The sequence below is a fragment of the Ctenopharyngodon idella genome, chromosome 5 (genome assembly GCF_019924925.1).
Source record: "Ctenopharyngodon idella isolate HZGC_01 chromosome 5, HZGC01, whole genome shotgun sequence".
Classification (NCBI taxonomy): domain Eukaryota; kingdom Metazoa; phylum Chordata; class Actinopteri; order Cypriniformes; family Xenocyprididae; genus Ctenopharyngodon; species Ctenopharyngodon idella.
Genome location: NC_067224.1, coordinates 13,197,818 through 13,214,217, shown reverse-complemented (window position 1 = coordinate 13,214,217; position 16,400 = coordinate 13,197,818). Strand labels below are relative to the sequence as shown.

At 39.3% G+C, this 16,400-nt stretch overlaps 1 long non-coding RNA gene across 1 annotated transcript; it reads left to right on the top strand.

The window, feature by feature from the left end:
* Positions 1-3,155: 3,155 nt before the first annotated feature.
* LOC127513274 (uncharacterized) lies at positions 3,156-11,221 on the top strand. The gene is made up of 3 exons (XR_007930370.1): positions 3,156-3,670; positions 5,028-5,168; positions 10,461-11,221. It is a non-coding gene; the product is annotated as an uncharacterized LOC127513274 (long non-coding RNA).
* The last annotated feature ends 5,179 nt before the right edge of the window (positions 11,222-16,400 follow it).

The following is a 16,400-nucleotide window of genomic DNA, read 5'->3' as shown; positions in this document are numbered from 1 at the left end:
TGCTGATAACAGACGGATGGTGCTAGCTTTTGACACGACCAACCCGAGTTCGAATCTGCATTTTTCCAAAATCATTCTTCTCCCTTTTCCCATCGCATATCAGCTTTGAGAGGTGTAATTATAATAAAAATTAAGAAAATATTCAAAAAGTGGAAATAAAGTACCTTACGGATATTTAGTGGGAATAAAGTGTTTAACTCGGGTCATAGGGAAGGGCTTTAGAGACAGGGACAATAATGTTCCAATAAAGCAGCATCCATTTATGATTTTAATATAATCATATACACTGAATATGTTGTTATTACTGCATACTGTTATATAATATACAATACAATCTAGCATTAGCATCAGTTCTGGCAGGTCACGTCAGTCAAGCTCGCATCATCTAACTCCCAGGTGACCCGCGTCAACCTATAGGAATACAACACCTATCACAGCATCCATATATAAGCTCCTCAGTATTATCAGGAGCTATCGCATTTCTCAGGAGCTATATACCCTCCTCCATCCCCAGCTCCTCCTCTCGTCAGTCAGGATTTGGCCTTATGATTCCCCTGAATTAGACTAATTCTTGAAATATGTGTACTTTAAATTATTGACATTAATGATCTCTGCATATGTTAGATCTGTTCCGTTTACCCTAGAGGGTGGGGGGAGGGGGGTTATTGCTGCTCTCCCTGCTCTTGTCCATGCTAGGCTGCATGGATGCGAAGGGAGTTCTTGCCTAGAACAGAACCATACCGCCAATTAAAACTCTATGCATTATCAATCATATTTGACGATAGTGGTCCTGACAGAACTAAGTATAAATAGCATCTAACAACTATTTACACTGTGCAAATAGCATTAAAGGGATCATGAACTGAGAAATCAAATTTTTTAATGCGACAACATGTAAGTAATTGTGTTAATTATAATGCCTGATCTGTGACCAGTGATTTCTGATATGTAATTATTCATGTACAGTCAGATGTTCTTTGTCTATGTGACTCAAACCAGTTCACATTGTTTCTAGTAGGATTAAAATAATCTGTTATTTAGACTGTGATTAAATTACATATAGAAAGCGATCAAAGAACGCTGTCAATCAAACTGTCACAAACAGAAGAGGACAGATGAGGTGAGTAACGTAAAACAGTTCTTTTTTGCAGGTAATGGACAGAGCGAGAACACAACGGGTAAGGATCTTGAATGATGGATAGTTCGGCTTGAACTTAGCTGAAAGGTAATATAGACTTTTCTGGTGCAGGTGATGTGGAGATGAAGCAGACAGACGGATGAGAACCACGAGGAAGACGAGACTGAAGATGAGGATCAGTATCAGGAACCACATGTAAGTGCTCAGGTGAGTACGGGTGAGTCTGTTTGTCGAGTGACGAAACCAGACACTGAGTGAAGGGAGCGGTGGTTTATAAAGGGTGCACTGATGATGGTAAACAGGTGCAGATGATCAGTATTCTGGGGATTGTGAGCGAGTGGGCGGATCTGGTGCTGATGTCTGGGTCGATGGTGTTGCTGACTCCTTGACACAAATAGAGTTTATCAGTGACTGTGTGTTCTGGGCTCTCGCCAAAACTCCCATTATATTTAACAAATCTCTTATTTACATCGTGTTTGCACTGTTAGTTACAATGAAAGCATTCGTTAGTGTGCAGAAATTGAGTTGCAGTGACAAAATACTTTTTGTTGCTATTTGCACTTAGCTGCTGCCATGTAATTAGCATAAAAAACAACTCTATAAAAGACTATTTCCATTTTAAGCAACATATTTACAGCAGGGTCCAATTGACCGTTCGCAAAGACCCGCCCCCTTTAGTTACTGTTGCTATGTCCGACAAGCCATGCCGCTCTCACACCACACATCATGTTCCCACGCAGTGAAAAATACATTGTGGAGCAAAGAGGACACTGACAACACGTCAATGGACAAGACAGAACAGGTTACTTTTGATATGAAACAAAGACTCAAATGTCATATTTTGTAATTTTTAAAGAAATTTAAACAATAAATACTGTTTTGTGGCTCTTTAATGTGTCCTGACAGATCGCTGTAGCTCCTCAGATCAGCGGCTCATAAACCGATCATCTCTTCTTACTAGTTAATTTATAGCATCAAATAAACATAAATAAACATCAGAAGGAATGTTGTTTCAATCGCGGAACGATGTCAGTACACACCATTTTCAAGTTCAAGTCCACGTTAATCTTCTAACTCTTGACTGCTTTGTCGGACATAACAGCAGATTCGGCGTTATGATTGGTTAGATCGCCTGTCAATCAAACTCCTGGCGAAGAGTCAATTGTCTGAGAACACACTGAAAATTTGAGATTCACAATCTAATTTAAGCCTGGAAATTAAGAAATCAGAAATGTTATGACATACAATGCATTGTTGATGAGAGGTTTACTTTATATTTTAAAAGTATATATTTTATAAGTATATATTTGGGCCATATATACTGCAGAGACAAGAAAGTCTTAAAGAGTTTGGGCTGCGGCTTCTTGGGTTAGGCCAGTAATTAACCACCTACTGTAGCAACCATTCAGAACACCCTAAAAAAAATGACCTTGCAATGCCCTGAAAACCACCTAAGAAACCCTAGCAACCATACTGCAACACCCTAGCAACCAGCCTAGAACTGTGGCAGGGAGTTTCGCACAGGCAAATAACACAGTCACGTTTTCTTTAGAACATGTAAAAATCTAGTTTTACTATGTGATTGTGGTTTGGAAAACGAGTAAATGGATAAAATGTGCATACACTTCCATTAACTGTAATGTGTTAATTCATATGAATATTTATGTCATCCTTAGCACTTCCTTAATTAGACCCACTACACATGCCAGACACCTCTACTCCCTTGATCATGACAGTGTCATGAAGAGAAACTATTAAAAGAACTAGATAGGAAGAGTAGTAGAAGAAGAGAGAGAGACATCTGATGTTAATGACTCTATACAGTATATGAAAGTGTTTTAGGTCACCATCTAATCACGTCTGAAACTGATTGGACCCTTCAAAGCACAGCAAGCGCTTTTGATTTGTGTCTGTGTTTGTTTCAAAACCCACCCACTCCTTCATTAACCATCACTTCCTGAGTGAGGATTTGCTTCTCAAATTTTCATTAAACGGAGTATGGCCTGAGGACTCAGACACACTAATACCACACACATAAGAGCATCGAGACTGACTCTTCTGTCACAGTGAGAAACTGGGCGTGAAAGTGTTTATCTAGGGCTTTGGGATTATCAATGAGCAAATTACCACTGATCCAGCAGAGGGTCTCAGGCAGACTGTGTGCTTCTGGCAGGGACTGAAGATTCTGTCTCTAGGGTTTAAGAAGGATGGGAGAAACGAGGGACAAATGACTGCACTTTATTTTGATGAAACATATGTAGTCTATTCTTAATGGCTCATTATTGATTCTTTTTTCCTTTTTGATATCACGCCCCTCCCCTTTTCCTTTAGAGTATCTGTGTGAGTGTGTTTTGTTTGAGAGTGGTGGCTCATGCTGAAAGAGGCAGAGAGCACTACTCCCAGGAGGATTCATCTCACTACCAGCCTGAGTGACTTTTCCTCCAGCTGCACCAATGACTCTCCATACACGCCAGCTGCATGGATATGGACTGTATTATTTGTTGGCATGGCTGACACTTTTCATGTCACAAGGTAGGTGTATGTGTATGTTTGTGTCAGTCACATTGAAAAAACAAAACAAAAAAAAACTAATATATAAATATATATTCTTATTTTTCTTTCTTTATTTATTCTTTATTGTTCTTCCTCTATTGATTGTTTTATCATTTATTTTACATTTTTTGTTAGGTTTGTGCAAGAAAAAAAAACTATTGGGTAAGAAAAATAAGCTTAATTCATGCTATATTTCATTAAATTATGCTTTTTAAGTAAATGTATCCTGTCATCAGGATATTTGGATATTTTGTACTGGAAAACAAGACAGGTTTTTATAGTCTTTGAACAGTATTTTTCTCCACTTGTTCATTTAAGCTCAAATTGTGTGTATACTAAGCTTTTGTGTTATATAGCAAATATTTGGATGCCCTTGTTCTTTGAACAATCAACTTGACCAATGAACTTGTTTGGTGACCTCCATGTAACATTCAGAGAAAATTATCTTTGTGTTCATTGCATTACTCTTAACACAAAAATCAAATAAACACATTTTGTATTTGACACTAATAACACTTATAATACACAATAATTCTTCATGCCAAATGTATCTGAGCTATACGACAGTAATGAATTCAGATATCTTTGTTTGCTTGCAGTGTTGCCTCCTAAAGCTCACTAGCCTCATTTAGATCTAATCTTACATGCAAATACAACATTTCTGTCTGAACGGATTCCACTGAGGGGGTTATATAAAGTGAGCCACCGCCACCAGATGAACTTTGCCTTTTGAAAAGGACATGGAGATCACATTACCAGAAATCATAAATTACCATACACAAGAAAAAGCCAATAACCTGTCAGAAACTGCACACATTATGCAAATTTCTACTGGATAGTATCAAAGCACTATGTCAGATACAGATCGCATGTCACTGCAAATCATTCAAAAGATTAGGGGGACACAATTGCATCAATCATGCATGCAAGTGAATGCTTTTCCTTGTTGATGTAAATGATTTAATAATATGTAATGTACTGCCCTTCCCGCATAACATTATTAAAGAGGAGCAGTACATTAGCCTAACAACCACCTGTCATAGTGTAGCCAGAAGCACCGTGCAGCTAAACCCATGTGTATCAACAGCAGGGTTCTAAGCACATGGCTGAGTGACTTAAAACCTCAGGGCTAAATTCAATCTCAGTCGCTATAACCTCATCCCTGTTTGATCTGAAGCCGCAGTGGGGGCGAAATCATTGAGAAACTGATGGTGAATGAAGATATTGCTGTACATTTACTGTGAATTTGACTTATTTTGGAATACAGTAGGCTGCTTTTGTTCTTGTTTATTAGTATTCTCCATAGCTCTGATAAAATCTGCTTTCTGCTTTATAGTTGATGGGCTGCAGTGCTATGCCTGTAACATTGTGCATAACCAGAGGTATGTGGATGTAGGCTGCTCCAGCCCCGAAGTCATCACCTGCTCCCACTCCCACAAGGGCTTTAAGCATCGCTTCTGCATCAGGACAGAAAGTGGTAAGAATACCGCCCTCAACTACAACCACCCACCAGCAACCACTAGTTTATCAACAATCAGAAATGGCTGCCTGGCTTCCTATGGCTGAGGCAGTTATTACATGAGCATCACTGTGGAGAATAATGCATCATGATCGTTTTTTGTTGACAATTTGGTTCGTTAAATTCATGGTGAGGATTTCTAAAATCCTGAGCAACAGAACTCCAGCACCGACACCTTAATCCTCTCTGTGAGACTCCCTGCGTGTAATTGTCATCACACTTTGGCAGTGTAAGGAGCATTAGAGGAGGATGATCGCTCCTCAGAAAAGACCAACTGAAGTTAGTGATCACAGTGTTCCCTGCCCCCCATGTAATTAACCTGCTTTAACCCGTACTTCCAACACCTTTGTCTCCTAATCAACCATTACAACCTACATTGGTTTTGAATGTATGTAAATACATTGAGTTCATAGACTGTATGAATTATTACACTCTTTAAAATAAAGGTTCTTTATTTGGCATGAGAACCTTTAGCATCCATAGTTCAAAAGGTCCTTTATAGTGAAAAAAAGATTCTTAAGATCATTAAAATATTCTTCACACTAAGGAAAAAAGGGTTCTTTTTAAGAAATGTTCACTGAAAGGTTAATTCTTTGGGGAACTGAAAATGCTTATTTTATAGCATTGCTGCGAAAAACGCATTTTGGAGCCTTTATTTTTAAGAGTGATACTTGAGGCTTCCAGCACAACTGTCAGATATCACTGCATGAGCAAAATTCTTTGTAACCTGAAAACCTGACTGCATTTATGACCCAAATGGCAATGACAGGACACAGCCAGACTCTCATACAGACAGTCCTCCAGATAGGTGACAGGCCTGCACAGTCGAATTGATAAGGCTGATAAGAGCATTTAGACAGCGATCATCAGGGATTTCTCTCTCTCTCTGTGTTGGATCATCGGCCAGCTGTAATCCTCCAGAGTTATCCACTTTCACAAGTTGAGCCAGCTCTGCCTCCCTCCACGGCTCAGCATGCCTCACAGACCTGTCACATGACTCAGCCCTGAGCAAGTGCTCATGCTGTTTGTTTTACTGTAGTGTATGGCCAGATCTTCTTTTAGTTGAAGGTATGCTCTGGCTTCAAAATAAGTTAGAGTCTAACAACAGTTTCTGTGACACATTGTTGATCGTGACTGACAATAATTATGGCTCCTCGCTCAGTGGTAAAAAAGTTCTTAAAATGGAAGTCTTTGTAGATTGTGCTTGTATTTTTGTTGCAACACCTATACTGATTCCTCACTATGAAGCAGTTTTAATTATCCTTTTAGCAGTGAGACTACCGTAGGTGGATTAATTTATGGTTATGCGTTACTGACATAATTCCTGTGGGTAGATTTGTTTATATGCAAACTGTCCCTTGGTATCCACGACTGTATCATGTGAATTTGGCAGGAATTGCTAATAGATATAAAAATGCTCAGAGAAATAATTTTTTGTTGAACTAGTCTCATGTTAGCATGTACATTGTAGGTCGTGAATCAGTATATCATGCACATAAATTCAGGCACTGGTAAGGACCCTGGCTCGCTACACATTAGGACAAGGATGATATTTCCGGTGACATGACAACGTCCTCATTGTACAATGTCATTACTGGTATTTATGAACAACAGCAGAACTGATAACCTTCTGACATTATTATTATTATTTTTTTAAAGTTATTTAAAGTACATAATGATAAATACTCTGCTTGTTACATATACCTGCAACATTTCAGCCTGTAAATACATTATAAAAGTTAGTGTAAAAGTTACAGTGCATGAAACGTAAATTTCATCATCTGCGTAGTTAGCACGTAATGTACGCAAACAGATTTTTCTAATCTTGAACTTTTCAAGTGTGACAAGTGACAAGTGCCTGTGTTTGCACACACTATCACATGGAGTATATTATACTTTTAAAGGCTATGTATTCAGCTGTTTTCATACACTAAGCTGTTGCATCAAAACTCAGGGATACTATGACCTTAAAGGGATAGTTCACCCAAAAATGAAAATTTGATGTTTATCTGCTTACCCCCAGGGCATCCAAGATGTAGGTGACTTTGTTTCTTCAGTAGAACACAAATGATGATTTTTAACTCCAACCGTTGCGGTCCATCTATAAGAGTCAAAAAAACATGTACAGACAAATCCAAATTAAACTCTGCGGCTCGTGACGACACATTGATGTCCTAAGACACGAAACGATCGGTTTGTGCGAGAAACCGAACAGTATTTATATCCTTTTTCACCTAAAACACCACTATGTCCAACTGCCTTGCGCATCCGGTTGGTGAGGTCTGAAAACGTGTTCTGATGACGGAAGTGATGTCTCGCGCTTATACTTCAATGAGTGCGAGACATCACTTCCGTTATCAGAGCGCGTTCAGACCTCACCAACCGGATGCGCAAGGCAGTTGGACATAGTGGTGTTTTAGAGGTAAAAAATTATATAAATACTGTTCGGTTTCTCGCACAAACCGATCGTTTCATGTCTTAGGACATCAATGTGTCGTCACGAGCCACAGGGTTTAATTTGGATTTGTCTGTGCATGTTTTTTTGACTCTTATAAATGGAGTTCCCATTGACAAGCATTATACGACTGACAGACCGCAACGGTTGGAGTTAAAAATCATCATTTGCGTTCTACTGAAGAAACAAAGTCACCTACATCTTAGATGCCCTGGGGGTAAGCAGATAAACATAACATTTTCATTTTTGGGTGAACTATCCCTTTAAATCTTTTCCAAGTATAGTTTTTTGATAGCGTGACCAAACAGAGGGGCTTAACACAGGAGGAGCATATTCAGGTAATCTAGCCAATCAGTACAAAAGGAAGCCTATGAATGGAAGTTTCTCACCTCCGTTCCATGACAGTTTTCCAGCATTTGGCCTTGCCCTAAGGGTCCATCATATCCCAAATCAAGCTCTTCCCATCCGACGAAGAATAGTTCATCTCTGAGGAATCTCCGCCGCAATCCACTGGCCCAAGGAACGAGTTTTCTCTGCCTAACACCACCGTCAAGACCGCCATCATTGCTGGGCATTGGGCCACCCGAAAGGGTCCCTGCACACCAAGACACAGAGGCCCACCATTGCCCCCACCATCTTCCCCTGCGTCTTCTTCTACTTCTACCTTAATCCTCCCTGTGAGACTCCCTGCGTGTAATTGTCATCACACTTTGGCAGCGTAAGGAGCACCATTGCCCCCGCCATCTTCCTCTGCGTCTTCTTCTACTCTGGTCCATCCAGCCAGCCCTGCCATTGAGAAATAGACAGTAAAAGTGCTGAGACAAATGCTGATCTGCCAATCCTCACACATATAAAATAAAGCTTAACTATACAACCTGTATGTTTCTCTGCAGTCTGTTAATCCTTCTTCCAAAGCCATCTGAACTTCCAATTGAGTGAGTACGGTCCATCGGGCCCCAAGCTTGTGTTCTGGGGCAACTCCACCCTCCTCCTGCAGGGGAGCGGGCCTTTCTCCAGCGTCAGGCCATTGCAGTAGGTCCTCAGTAAGACAAGTCCCAGCTCCGAACCACGGCCAGCTTCCACTTCCCTCCCCTACCTGCTCAGCCCCATACCACGGATCTACCACACCATCCAATCCAATCCCTGCCTTCCACAATGTCCACAATCCGCTAGGGTTAGAGTTGTTCATTTTTGATCAGGGAGAAAGGTATGCAACAATTTCAATTATGTGAAATTGTACACAGTTGTTCACAGCATTGCCATTTCTTACATGTCTGTAATTACTGCGGCGGTGCTCACGCCTGCTCTATTTGTTTTTAAGTCTGTCAATAATAATAGAGACCCTAAAAACTATTTGTCTACTCCTGTCAGTATTTCTCATCTTGCTGTTGAATTATCTAACCACCCTGATGTTAATTTTTCTAACTGTTATCCAGTCTCAAATATAATGTCAACCCCGGTGAAGAGAGCATTAACAGCCTCAAAGAATATTCTCTTCATTATTACAATATCCATCCAGATTCATGGCATTTATTGATTGGCGTGATAGATTTTATTTCACCGTTCGTTTAACCTTCGGCTACAAAAGCAGGCCCAAAATTTTTGACATGCTGCCTGAAGCAATATGCTGGATTTTGTCCAATAATTATGCAATCCCATACCTCCTACATCCACTTGCTCTGCGATTTCTTCAGAATTCAGATTGCCCAGAACAATACAGCGGGTCCAGCCACATCCATCGACTTTCTAGGCATTAACATAAACTCACTACCACAAAACTCACTACTACATAAACTATACTTGATCATGTCTAACCTTCTAGACAGCCAGACCTGTTCTAAACACGGACTCCTCTCTCTGCTCGGCCATCTAAATTTCAGTATGTGTATAATCCCACAAGGATCCCACATACAGAAATTCAGATTGCTGGCTCCGAATTCAATACCAACCCCTGTACCTCCTTATTATCATTCATTTACGGCAAACCCTCTCCCTCAATAAGCAATCCTAAGACCTCCCTTCTCATTAAAGGTATACAGAGAACCCAACCCACCTGCCCAGCTTGCAGATAACTCTTAGCTATAGACTTACTCACCAAATGTATCTCCACTCTCTGCCTAGGCTACCACTCCATCAACACTGCCTGTACACTCGAAGCAATGTTCACCTCTATTTTTAACCAAAAAGTACATCTTACAGCTTCAGATATGCTAGTATTAGACAATGAAACCATTTACTTTTCCATTAAACATAGCAAGACATACAAAGCCAAAAAAGGCCATTTCACCTCCGAACCCAAACCGTTCAGTGTTGGCCGGCCCAGTTTTGTGGTGTATCCCATTCAACCGTCCCATTCCCTCTTATCTTACCTGCAATTCAGACACTCTAAGGTTAAGTCACTCTTTGACCCGCTATTTGTCAATTCTTATCCAATCCGGCATCTCAGCAGATCATTTCTCCAGCCACTCATATCATTTTTCCAGCCACTCACTTTATAGGAGCAGCAACAACCACTGATCAAAAAGGTCTATCACAGCAGAAGAGAACAGCAAGCCAAATATGCAATCTTTACCCTATCTGACTATGTACATGTGAACTCCTTTACATGATGCACACGGTATGCAAACCCTAGGGTATGTGTAAAAACTGAAAAACTTGGGCAGGTGTTGTTGTTTTTGTGGTAATCAATCGTGTCATGGTAATGGTAATCACCTGTGCTTGTAAAAGCAAGCAAAAGTTGATTCTATGTAAACCAGCATGTGGTTTCTCAAAAACACTGTTTTGTTTTGCTGCAGTTGCATTGGGAGTCATGCTGACCAGTGGCTGTGCCACAGCCCGACACTGCCACACGGAGGAGCTGCCGGGAGTCAACATCCACTGCTGCGACTCTGATCTGTGCAACAGCGCCACCCGCTGGCGGACAACCACACTGATGCCTATGTGCTCATTGACGTTTGCTTTGTTGCTTCAAAGTGTCATACTGTCGACGAAATAACTTAGAACTTTGAACTTCACGGCAAAATCACGGCAGCTACACTTGGATTCAACACATAAAGGAGGGAACCTTGAAAATATAATTATAAAATCTTTGAACACAGATCCTGGAGTATGTGAACAAACCAAACAAATTACTTTGAAACCTTCTTCACATCACGTATCACATTTGATCTTCAATTTAAAGTTGTCTTTGGATTATTAGATAATTTCTTAAAAACAAAACAAAACAAAAAACTCAATGTAAGCCTCACAAGGACTTTGTATATGGCCAAAAAACTTAATTTGTAACCATTTAATTCATTTTAAAGCATAAGAAGATACATGCCCTTTACATGTATATTGTTATTTTACTCTGAAGAAGCTTTCTATGTCTTCAGAAATTGTTTACGGATGCCCAAATGTAAAATGTCTTTGCATTAGAAACAAAATCTCAAAAACAAGTGGGCAATGAAAATGCTGACCTTTTCTCAGATATTTTTGCAATTTCTTTTAATCAGTTGGTCTCAATGTGATTTTGGTAACACTTTAGAATAATGGTCCGTCATTAATAAGTAACTATGCAGGAAGTAATGCAGGACTAATGAGTAGTACTACATTAACACTTCAACTACTACTATTAACTAATATAGAAACAAGCTTAACTAATCAGTAAGTAATATCAAATTTAGAAGATAGTTCTTTATTAGCTAATCAATAATTACCTAATGAGATTACCATCATTAATAACTATTAACTAACGGACAAATTGTAAAGAACATTATCGTGTGTCTGAGACATAATCAGTCATCATTTTTACTCTGAATACAGTCATAAAATGCATCATTAATTACTCAAGTGTTACCTAGTCACTATGCAGGAACTACTAGTGATCTGGACCATTATTTTAAAGTGAAAAACATCTTTTTCACTTTAAAATAATGGTCCAGATCACTAGTAGTTCTTGAAGAATGACTAGGTACTTGAGTAATTAGTGATGCATTTTATGACCATGTTCTGAGTAAAAAAAGAAAATCTTCAAGAACTACTAGTAATCTGGACGATTATTTTAAAATGAAAAAGATGTTTTTCACTTTAAAATAATGGTCCTGATCACTAGTAGTTCCTGCATAGTGACTAGGTAACAGTTGAGTAATTAGTGATGCATTTTATGACCACGTTGAGAATAAAAAAAGACAATTGCTCACATCTCAGACACTTTAATGTTGTGATTAGTAATTAATTAGTAATTCTTTAATAATAATTAGTAATTCTTTAATAATAATTAGTAATTCTTTATAATTTGTCATAGTTACCTATTAGTTCTTAATGATGCCAGTCTCATTCTCTAATTATTGATTAGCTAATAAGGAACTATCTTAGTCCTAAATTTGATATTACTTACTGATTAGTTAAGCTTGTTTCTATATTAGTTAATAGTAGTAGCTGAAGTGTTAATGTAGTACTACTCATTAATCCTGCATTACTTCCTGCATAGTTACTTATTAATGGCGGACCATTATTCTAAAGTGTTACCGTGATTTTTAGTGGACGTATGATGTCAGTTCCTGTCAAGTTCCTGCAGGTGTAACCACAGGTTTAGTTCATCACATAACTTTGAACATGATGCACTAACATTTGACAATCAAGAAAGTGCTTAATTTTGAATATTTAAATGCAAATGATTTTGTTTAAAAATGTAAAAAAAAAAAAAAAAAAAAAAAAAAACATTCCATAATTGAGCGAATACATTAAAATATTGTTTTCTTAATTTGATTCACTAGCCTGACTAGTTTGTATTTACGTCATGATTTATGTCATGTCCGTAAACAGAAAAGAAGTTCTGGCTATAGCCTACACATATATGAAAGTACAGTATAATTGCTGATCCATATGAATTCTTGGCTGAGAAGTGAAAATTTATCTCTAAAGGGAGCTCAGACCTACAGGAGATGGCAGTGTTTCACAGTCTCTTGACACAGGCATAAATGTTCAACCTGACAGAATCTCTGACACAGCAGATATGTTGTGGTGCTCAGTCCACTGTGTTCATCATAATTAGAGCCATGAAACACGCCTGACTAGAGCAATATTTTACTGGGATTCATTCTTTGCTAGAAATCATGTTTGTAATATGTGCACAGTGATTCTTTATATGGGTCCTTTGAAGAGGCGACAGATTCAGAGAACAGTTTAAAGAGCAATGGCCTGTCTTATGGTGAAAGCTCTTATGAAAATAAACGGGAAGAGATCCGCAGAGGCTCATGGCTCTGTTTTGATTTGTTTAATCCAGCCTTTGAGAAAACACAGGCACTGAGAGCCATCTCTCACAGAGTGGAGGAAGAAGTGTTTCATCTTTTAACTCTCCTCATGATTCATCCAGAAATTAGCAGAGAGAGATTGTGAAGACAGGTTTCAGAGCTGGCGTCTGAAATAAGGCAGTCTAGTATATGCTCCTTCCAGACTCTAAAGCTGTGCACTGCCTCTGAGTAACAGAGCTAATGAGCGCTGAAGCACAAGCTGTGGCAGCACCCTCAACTCTTTCCTGTCGTTAACTTCTGCTGTCATATGCCTCTGACACTGAAATGACTACTTTCGCAATTGATTGCACTGAATTTGGTAAGATTCTATAATTCATTTGGTGCTTTTGAGTGGATTTGTTTCAGTTTGTTCAATATTTGTCAATGTCAGACCACAAATTAGCCAAAGCAAGAATCAAGTCATGAAAGGCAAATGATAAATGATTAAATATATTTGTCCTATTTAACATGCAAAATGCTTCACCAATCTGCATACACATGTCACTGTTCAAATTGCAGCTTCGACTACAACGTGACATCATCAGTGAAGCCGAACTGGATGCGGCTCAATGACCCTGTGATCAGGGACCAATTCCAACTGGCCCTTACCAATAAGTTTGCAGCTCTAGCAAGCTTAAATGATGTTGATGAAGAAGAAATGTAAATCGCCACGACCATTGTGAAATGTGCCACGGCACATTGACGAATGACAACATTAAGAAGTCGGATGGCTCCTATGTCAAATCAGCGGGCGAGTGCCTGCCGCAGGAGTATTTTCAGCAACTCCTTAACCGTAACCTGCCGCGCGGACCAGTCGTGGAGCTGTGACGTGTCAAGCCACCTACAACTCCAATGCTTGATGCTTAACCATCGGAAGATGAGGTGCAAGCCACCATACAATCATTGAAGAATGGAAAAGGCGCCCAGCTTGGACCATGTAGTGGCCGGAGCAATCAAGGCAGGTGAAGAAGGTTTTACAAGACTGTCTCCACGTCCTCATAAAGCTAATCTGGCAATTGGAATGAATCCCAACAACCTGGAAGAAAGTCGTTATTGTGCCTATCTTCAAGAAAGGTGATAGCCGGGAATGTAAGAACTACCGCGGCATTAGTCTACTGTCGGTTAATGGTAAAGTCTGCATGAAAGTCATCCAATCACTGCTACAGCGACATCGGGAGCAGACGAGCCGCGAGGAGCAAGCTGGATTCTGTCCTCTCTGAGGCTGTTGTGACCAGATCTTCTCTATTCGCCAGTTGATGGAGGAGAGAATCCGCTGTGCCAAGTGTATGGTCATCGTCTTTACTGACTTCAACACTCACCAGCATCTGTCCACCTTAAGGAAGCCCAAATTGAACAAGTACAAGACTTCAAGTATCTAGGATCACTGGTCCAAGAAAAGAAGATTGCCTCGACCGCTGAAGTTCTTGATTGACCAGGCAACAGCGGTGAAGTTGTGTTTGTGGAAGAAGGCCAACATCACTACTGCGACTAAGATACGAATCTACCAAACTCTGATCTTTCCTATCATGTTATATGGATCAGAAACCTGGACTGTTCTTAAGTTGGAACTTAACAAACTGGAGGTCTTTCAAATCCTCGGCATCTCCCAGCGCGACTGACTTGGGAATGAATGGATTCGAAAGGAGTGTGGTGACCAGCCTACAATGCAAGAGGTCATCCAGAAGTGACGTCTGCAGTGGTTTGGACACATCTGCCAGATAAGTGACGACCGACTGCCGTTCCAACTTCTCTGGCACCGCCGACCGCCGACCTGGAAATCTCATTGTGCCACACCGAAAAAACCTGGCTGAAGCTAATCGGTGATGACCCAAGAAACCAACGCATCACCTTCACGGATGCCAAGGCTTTGGCCACTGATCGATATGCATTGAGGCGTGTAGTGAACGAGGTCTGAAATCCTGCGGCACCAACAGCACCGTACGCGCTTCAGAGGTGGCTCCAGCCTGACGGCAGCTAGGGAATTAAGTCAAAAGTCAAGCAAGTCAATACACTCACATTCACGTAAAGTAGCCTTGTTGACAGGTTTGGGTGAGTAAGGGCAAAATGAACAAGATACAGTACCTTCAATGCCCTGTAAATGGCAATATCACTTCTTTTTGTAACGTAAATAAACTGCTGCAGAAAAAGTTAGGTGCCATGCAAAATGTAACAAGTAACTGCATTACTCATCTCAAATGTATTGGAGTAAAGAGTACATATACTTATTCAAAAACATAGTCAAGTAGAGAGTAAAAGCTGCTAATATCTTCGATACTCAGTAAAACTAAGTAGTCAAAAGATACAGTAAAGATACTTAAGTAAAGTAACTATTTACATTTACTCAAATACTTTACAGCACTGTGGAAAGGTGATTTCTTACTGGCCTAAATCTGTGTTCACACTAGACTTTGAGACTTATGTTTTTTTATGAAATCTAAGAGATTTCTGTCCCTTCAAAGAAAGTCTATTCCTCTACAACTTCAAAATATTCATAAAGATCGTAAAAGAAATCAATATGAATCGACTTGTTTAATCTTCTAAAGTCTTCTAAAACATGATTACTTTATATGATGAACAGATTTATTTTAGTAATGTAAATTTTAGTCATTTTTTTATTTACTTATAAGAATGCACATTCATCAAATATGGTAAACTGAAGCTAAAACATACAAAATGTTTGATTCATATGGATTTTTTTTTTTTACAATATCTTTATGAACCATTTTAAGCATTTTCAATGGAGGAACATAAATCTCTCAGGTTTCTTTAAAATATCTTCAGTTGTGTTTTAAAGATGAACAAAAGTCTAATTGGTTTGGAACGACATGAGGGTGATTACATGATGACAGGTTTTTCAGTTTTGGATGAACTAACCTTTTAATTCAGCTAAGAGGTCAATATGTGACATTTAGATTCTCTGTTGGTCACACATCTTTGTGCAAATTCATCAGAGCTCACCAAACTTTCAAACACAACTAAATACTTCTTCACATGAGCTTTTGTTTCCGGTCTTCTGCATTTGTGTGTGTATATATACAAGTCTATAGAAAAGTCTATAATATCACCCCTTTAGTTACAACAGTCCATCATCCTGGAGTCCAGTATATGCTGTTGCTGTGTATGAATGTTTGAGAATCACAGTCTCAGTTTATGATGAACACCAAGTATTTACGCAATAAAGAATTATCCTGTCAGTCTTTGCATTGAGCTTTACCTAATTTGTTACTGAGCATGAATCTCAGAACTGTATCACACACAGCAGCAACAGGAGCTGGCAGAAAACAGACACTGCAGATTAATGGCAAATTAGGGCTGACTGAAATTTTGCCTCAACCTAGAGGAGACAAGCCCATGATGCCTTATACTGTATATATTTTCATTGATTTATTTTTCCCAGAATGCCTTTTTTTTTTAAGCTGACAAGGCAAACCAATGTATAGAGCAGCCAAGACTATACAGATT